General features: G+C 61.3%; 1 protein-coding gene across 2 annotated transcripts in view; it reads left to right on the top strand.

Moving 5' to 3' along the window:
• Window positions 1-3150: 3150 nt before the first annotated feature.
• Window positions 3151-6802, top strand: part of BCORL1 (BCL6 corepressor like 1) — a 36607-nt gene continuing 32955 nt past the window's right edge. Inside the window, exon 1 of one of the 2 annotated variants that reach the window (XM_053273386.1) lies at window positions 3151-3268. The gene's annotated coding sequence lies outside the window, so the exon portion shown is untranslated. Of the gene's footprint in view, window positions 3280-6802 lie in introns of both variants that reach the window. The other variant, XM_053273388.1, reaches the window with a different exon arrangement.

Here is a 6802-nt window from a genome sequence, read left to right as displayed (position 1 = left end):
TCTGCTCCTCCAGTCAAGGGTGATCTTTTGCTCTGCTTTGACAGACAGACCTGGTGGAACCAACTCCACTGCTTTGAAAATATGCCGCTACTTCGGATGAGAGGCAATAGAGGGGCGGGGGGGGCACCTTGGCTCTCCCGGGATGATGGGAGTTGTAGTTCCACAGCAGCTGGAGGGCCAAGCCTGCCTTGCCCGGCCACGGAGTGTTCCGGGTCGGGCCCCAGAGCGGCTGCTGGGGCTTCCAAGGGAGACCTCCAGGTGCCAGTGGGGCTGCCCACCCTCCAGGAGGTCTCCCCCCTTCCGGCCCACACCACTGTGGCCTGCCACCCTGCAGCAAGCCCCCGGAGGGGCCCTGGCAGCATCTCGGGCACTCCAGCGTGGGCACGGCTGCTCCTGCCACCCGCCCTGCCCAAAGCAGGGGCCCAGGCTGCTGAGGGGGAGGCCCGGTTCCCCCAGCTGCCTGGTCCCGTCCCCCCCCCCCCCGCTCCTGGTTGAGCTTTCCAACCCCCACAGTGTATTTCTGCTCTTTCTTGGGCGGTGGGTGTTTCTAGCCACTGCTGGTATAGATTGTCACGGGGTTTGGTGACCATTGCTTGGATTTCCTTTTTCTTTTAAACCTCTTGGCCTTGGATGCTCTGAGGTCTCTGAAAAGGGGCTGCTCTTCAGCTCCCTCATTGGTCTCCCCGGCCAGCTGCGGCTCCTCCTGGTTTCAGCCACTGGACGTCTCGCCTGCGCTCTGCGTCCGGATACGGGGTTGCTGCTTCCGCCTCCGCCGTTCACGGCCGGGAAAGCATTTCCGTGCTGACAGGCTGCTTAATGTGTGAATCGGCACTGTTGAGAAGTATTGTGTTGGCGAGCAGAAAGCTCTCTGTGGAGCTCGGTGTGCCATTCACACATGCAAGCAAAAACGCAAGGACACAAGCTTGGCCCCGTTCACACCAGATTTTGGTTTAAAGGGGTTACGGACATTCGTGTGTTGGTGTGAACCCCTGCCAAAGTGGCTTCTGGGCCTAGGATGACGCTGAGAGCCCCACCTCGCCAGGGGTTCATGTAGTCACACGCAGGTCCATAACCCACATTAAACCTGGGTGCAACGGGTTGTGTGGACCAGGCCCTCCAGTTCCTCTAGTCCATTAGCTTGCTCCCCACAGCCTGAAACAGGAAGCAAAGGTTCCTTCCAGCAACTGGCTTTCAGAGGAAAGGGACCCTCCCTCTGGACCTGGAGGCTGCACAGAGCTAGCCTGGCTGCTGGCTGCCCTGTCCCGATCGAATCCTCTTTTCCATTCCCACGGCCGGCTCCCTTCTGCCACATCTTGTGGCAGTGAATCCCACAGCTTCACCGGGCACAGAGGACAGCAGGGCAGTGCTCTCACGGACTGGGAATGGGCCCCCACCTGGCCTCTGATCACCGCACAGGCCCCAAGTTGCGCCACCCCAGATATTTAAGAGGATTACGAGTAGAAGCGTCCCTGCAGCCGGCAGAGGGGGGGGGCCTGTTTCCATAAGCGGCGCGGGGGGGTGGCTGCCCGCGCCTCGCACGACAGCGATGCGGCTCTTTGCGTCACGTGTGGACCCCCTCCCGCACGCCTGACCCCTTTGGCCGCGCAGACGCGCTTCGCGGGAAGGACGCGGAGGGGGGAGAGGGGCGCGAGCCGCCCCCAGCCCCTCCCTCCTTGGTTCCCCGCACCCCGGGCAGCTGCTGCAAAGGCGAGCGGCCGCGGGGCCCCCTCCAAGTCCGCCCCTTCGCCCGCCCCCTCCCTCCTTGCCCGGGCGGCGGGTCGAGGGCCTGGATCCCCCCCTCCGCACGCCGCATGGCAGGCACGGGGTGCCCCCGGGAGACGCTGCGGCGCCAGGTGAGGGCTGCCTCCCGGGAGCGGCCCGGGCTGGCGGGGTGTGGAGACGCCGCCGCCGCCCGCTGGAGGAGGGAGGAGGGGCCGAGCCGGGCGGCCCCATTCACACGCGACGCGGGTCCCGTCTTCCAAGTCGGGACGACGCCCCGCGGCGGGGGTCCAGCTGGCGGGCCTCTGCTGCTCCGGGGTGGGGCTCACTCACGACGCTTGCAGGGGGGGTTGCGCCCCCCCATCAACATCTGAAATGGGCACGTGCGCCGGGAGATCGCGGCAAGGGCAGGAAGAGGAGACGCGCACGCGGGTGTGGGGCGGTATCGTGGAACTCCTCTACGTCAAAGCCATACATAAGTGCTTTGCGTGGAGCAAAAGCTGCACGTGTGAAACGTCCCGCCTCAGCCATGCCCGCGCAGGGCATGCCCGGAGGAGACTCTGGTGCAAACCCCAAAGGCGGGTGACGGAAGTTGCCCGGGAGGGGCCCTGAGCGGCGCCCAGCACTCAGCGGATGATGACGGGTCGAAGAGCGCGCGCGCCCCCGCCCCTATTTTCTTCACGCTCCTCCTCACTCCGAGGGGCGCCCCCCCAGCACCCCCGACATCTGGCCGCGGCCCTTAGGTGGCCCCACCGGAGAGGTTCTTCGCCGCTGCCTGTAGGGGCCGCAGGGAAAGCCGGGTGAGGGTTGACCTGCTCGCCATCCGCTGCAGGGGAGACACTGCTGGAAGAAACCCACCTCCTCGTGGGGGAGGCCGGTTACCCCTCCAGGAAAGCTCAAGAAATGGAAGAGAGGGCATGGGGATTTTCTGAATGAAAGGCGGGGTGTCAATTTAACAAAACAACAACAACAACTAATAATAATAATAATGTATTTGTTATCCACCTGCTTGCAAAAGGGAAGTAAAAGAAGAGTTTGAAATGTGTAGGATTTCAACTTCAGATATTATACATTTCATTAAAAATCCAGTAAATTTGGATTTACACATCCAGTAAATTTGAATCTGAGAAAGATCTGCTTTTCTTGGGCATGATGTCATTTTGTATAATTATTGATCTGATTGCTGAGTTTAAAAATCTGATGAGAACAACAATTAAAATATGATTAATTCAGAATTTCTGGTTTCAAAATACCCCAGAATAGTTACATGTGTCCCCAAGCACATTCTAGTGTAAAAAAATAAGTGTATTCAGATTATTTTAATTAGTTGGATTGTTCATGCAAAACTTGGTATGTGTAGGTAATCAGGAACTATATTCAGAATTTCTCCCAAAAAACTGCAATTTTTTTTTTTTAATTTTCACTTCACAGATTCCAGTCTGCATTCAGCAAGTTTCAGTGGCAGGATTGTGTATGCAAAATTTGGTATCTGTAGGTCATCGGAAACTATGACTTTATTTCTCTCTCTCACACACAAATTCTTCAAAATGTGAGTAAAAGGTATGCTGCCCATGCCCAGAGGCACTCTTACATCTCCCAAGGGTGGAAAAACTGTGTTCTTCTCCCCCAGGAACCACTGTTCAAAAAGTAAAAGTAAAAAGGGAGTGTGGCGAGTTCTAGCCGTCTCCCAGGGAGGGTCCCCACTCCCCAGCCTCGGTCGCGAGTGAGAGACTGTCCACTAACCTGCCTCTGGTGAAGCAAGGCCACCGGCTGCCCCCCCCCACACACACGGACCTTCAAGGGTCTCCCTGTGCTGACAAGACTGAGCTAGATGGACCAAGGGCCCGACTCAGTATATGGCAGCTTCCTATGTTCCTAATGTGTGCCACTCCCCAGATATTTAGAATTAAAAACATTATTTTAGGATTAAAAATAATATATGTCTTTGGGAAGCCCACAAGCAGGTTATGGAAGCAATTGCCCTCAGTAGTAGTTGTCGCATTCCATTTAGCAGGGGGAGAGCAACTGGCCCTATCCATCCCCAGCACAACATCCTTCAGTGGTGGTTGCTGGTATCTACCTTATGTTTCTGCTTACATTCTAAGCCCTTTTGGGACAGAGAATCATCTCCCCACTCCCTCTGTATTTATCCTTCCAGGTAAACTGCGTTGAGTGCTGTTTTTGAAAAGCAGTCTATAAATATTGATAGTAGTCATAGTATCCAATGTCCCCTTAACTCTGACCACTACAACAAGGATGCTGGGAAAGCCAAATAAAGCCAGAGATTGAGCACCCAAAGGTATTTCCTGCCCACCCGTCTCTCTCTTCACCATTGCCCAGTCAGAGTGTTCCTTCAAAGCCAGGTCACCTGAGAACAACTAGCCCACAGAAGCTCCTAGTTAAATCAAGGCCCCAACCTTTTGCCCTCAGTTGGCCTTGGTCAATCCAGAACGATTGTTCTGCTGCTGGGGTATTGGAAGAAGTTCTTGTTACCCCCCTTGATGCTTCCAGCTCAGTGTCCCTCAAACCCTCTTCCCGCCTCCCTTAGGGTCACCTTGCACTTCTTGGGCCCGGCCCGGGTTTGTGTCCTGTCCTCTTCCTTGGGGGGGGGGGGAGGCCTTCTTCCCCTTTCGGAAGGAAGGCTTCTTCCCTCGGCTCTCCTCCCTGGACTTCACCTGCACGCCAGGCTAACCCCGCAGAGGAGCGCCCGCATTTCGGAATCTGCAACTACATCACGGCCCCTCCTCTAAACACTAGGAGGAGTCATGCGGGAAGCCGCCGCCGCCTTCTACCGAGTCGGAGCCATGATCCATCGGAGTCAGTATGGTCTGCTCTGACTGGCGGCGGCGGCGGCAGCTCCCCGGGATCTCGGAGAGCTCTTTCCAGCCCCACCTGGAGATGCTACCAGGGAGGGCCCCGTTTCTCCGCGCTCCTCTGCTTTGCAGATCGCCACCTTTTCGAGCGAGCCGGCGCTGCGACTGGCATGATAGCCCGCGGAGCCCCCGCTCCGGTGGGCCGACCGGGCTGCCCCCCGCCCCGCCCCTTCACACGTCTGTCTCCTCCGCGGCTTCTCCTCCCACAATCCTCCCTCTCCGAGCGGGGGGGGGGCGCTGCGTGCCTCCATTCGGCCCCAGGCCCCGCCCCGCCGGGGCTGCAGCCCTTCCGACAGGATGCCGAGGGGGCGGATCCTGAGCTGCTGCCGCCCACGCCAGGCGGCTGCCCGAGCCCGAGCGAGCGCCTCACGTGCTGGCCTCCCGCGGCGGCGCGGAACCGGGCGACCCTCCTCGCGTCCGCCTTGGGGAGAGCCGTCGGGCCCCGCCCGGGGCAACTTGGCAGGAAAGTTTCTGCCCAGCGCGGTGGCTGCCGAGCCGAGGGAGGCGCCGCCTGTGCCGGGGGAAGGCTCGGGCGTTGCGCCGTGCCAAGGCGCGCAGCGGCAGCGCAGCGGCAAGGCAGGCCGGCGCCCGAGAAGCGCTCGCGGGGCCGCTCCGTCGAGCCGCCGCCTCTGCTCCTCCGCCGCTTCCTCCTCCTCGCCGCCGCGTGCGTGCCCAGACGTGCAGCCGCGATGCCCGGCCGGCCGGAGACGCGAAGCGCGCTGGCTGGCGGGGAAGAGGAGGAGGAGGAGGAGGAGGAGAGGAAGCCCCGCCCCGCGGCTGCCTGACCGGCCGCTGCGCCCCGCCTGTGTGGAGGGGGGAGCGCCGGGCACCCCCCGGGGCCGCTTCCCCGCGCACGCAAACGCCGCTGCTGGCACCGCGCCTGGAGAGGGGCGCGGCGGGGACGGGCCAGAGCGACCGCCTCGGGCTCGGCGGGGGGATTCCTCCCGCGGGCTCTGCCGCGCGCCTCTGATCTGGAGAGGGCTGCTGGCCGCCGCCGCCGCCGCCGCCGTGTGTGTCCGAGGCGGACCACCGGGGCACGCGCACAGGCCCCTCGGCTCGGAGGCCGCCCGCTGCTGCGCGCACCCACCATCATGGGCCACACCACCCGTCCAGGGCGCCCTGTGCATTGGTTGCAGGCGGGTTGAACAGGTCTTTCGGAACAAGGGGGCGATCCAGGGATGGCTTCAAAGAACCCGGCTCCCTAGGGGCCCCCAAGGCCAACCCTCCCGATTGTCTCCACGATCCCCCTTGCTCCAAGGGGCCTCCGAGGGGAGGGACAAACACGGCCCCCTCTCCCCTCTCTGGCCGGGCAATTGCTGAGTTTAATCGCCACCCACCACCTTGGCACAGAAGCCTGCTGAGGGGAGAGGAGAGCTGGTCTTGTAGTTGCCAAAGGGGCCCGTAGCCTGGCTGGTGGCTACATGTGGACCGGCCTGCTGACAGACCCTCCCTCAGGGCAGGGGCTCCAACCAGGGTTCCTTTAGCCCCAGCATCTCCTTCGCCAATCTGTTGCCCCTGGGCATGGTGGGGGTTGACCTTCAGCAACATCTGGAGTACCATCGGTTGGCAGCCCCCGCTTGGCGGGTGGAGGAGCCATCACTCAGTGGCAGAGCATCTGCTTGCCTTCAGAAGTCCCCTGGTTCAGTCCCTGGCAGTTTTCCCAAGTAGGCCTGGGTGGGACTCCTGCCGGAAACCTTGGAGAGCAGGGCAGCGGCTAGGACCCAGGTCGCCCCTGCAGTTCCATGCGCATCTTTCCCAGTGCAGCAGAGTAGCTCCCTAAAGCAGCATGGCCGCAAGCCGCCTTCGGCACTGAAGCCGGGGTCTGCTGGAGACGACCCTCAAGCCCTGTGGCTTTCTGGAGCGGCTGCGGGGAGATGAGGAGCGCAGCGGGTCCTCAGCAGCCGGAGGCCTCTCTGTGTGCTGGTGGAGGGCACCCTCCTGTTCCTCCCCTTCTGGCCTGCCCCTGGCAGGAGCGCCCCAGGCCGGGAGCTCGGTTGCCTTTGTGCTGCTCATCGTGGCCCACCGGGGAGGGAGGCCTCCAGAGCAGAAGCAGGAAAGGCCACCGTATTTCTTGCCCAGCCCGCAGCCTTTTGGTGCTGCCTTTCCTTAGAGAGACTTGGGGCTGGCTGCCAGCTGCAATCCCAAACACGCTATTGCTCTAGAGCAGGTGACTCTGGGAGGTGGGGAAAGGGGTCCGCTCCCCCTCCTTC

The sequence above is a fragment of the Hemicordylus capensis genome, chromosome 11 (assembly GCF_027244095.1).
Source record: "Hemicordylus capensis ecotype Gifberg chromosome 11, rHemCap1.1.pri, whole genome shotgun sequence".
Taxonomy (NCBI): domain Eukaryota; kingdom Metazoa; phylum Chordata; class Lepidosauria; order Squamata; family Cordylidae; genus Hemicordylus; species Hemicordylus capensis.
Note: the sequence above shows the minus strand (reverse complement) of the source record. Positions and strands in the feature narration are given on the sequence as shown.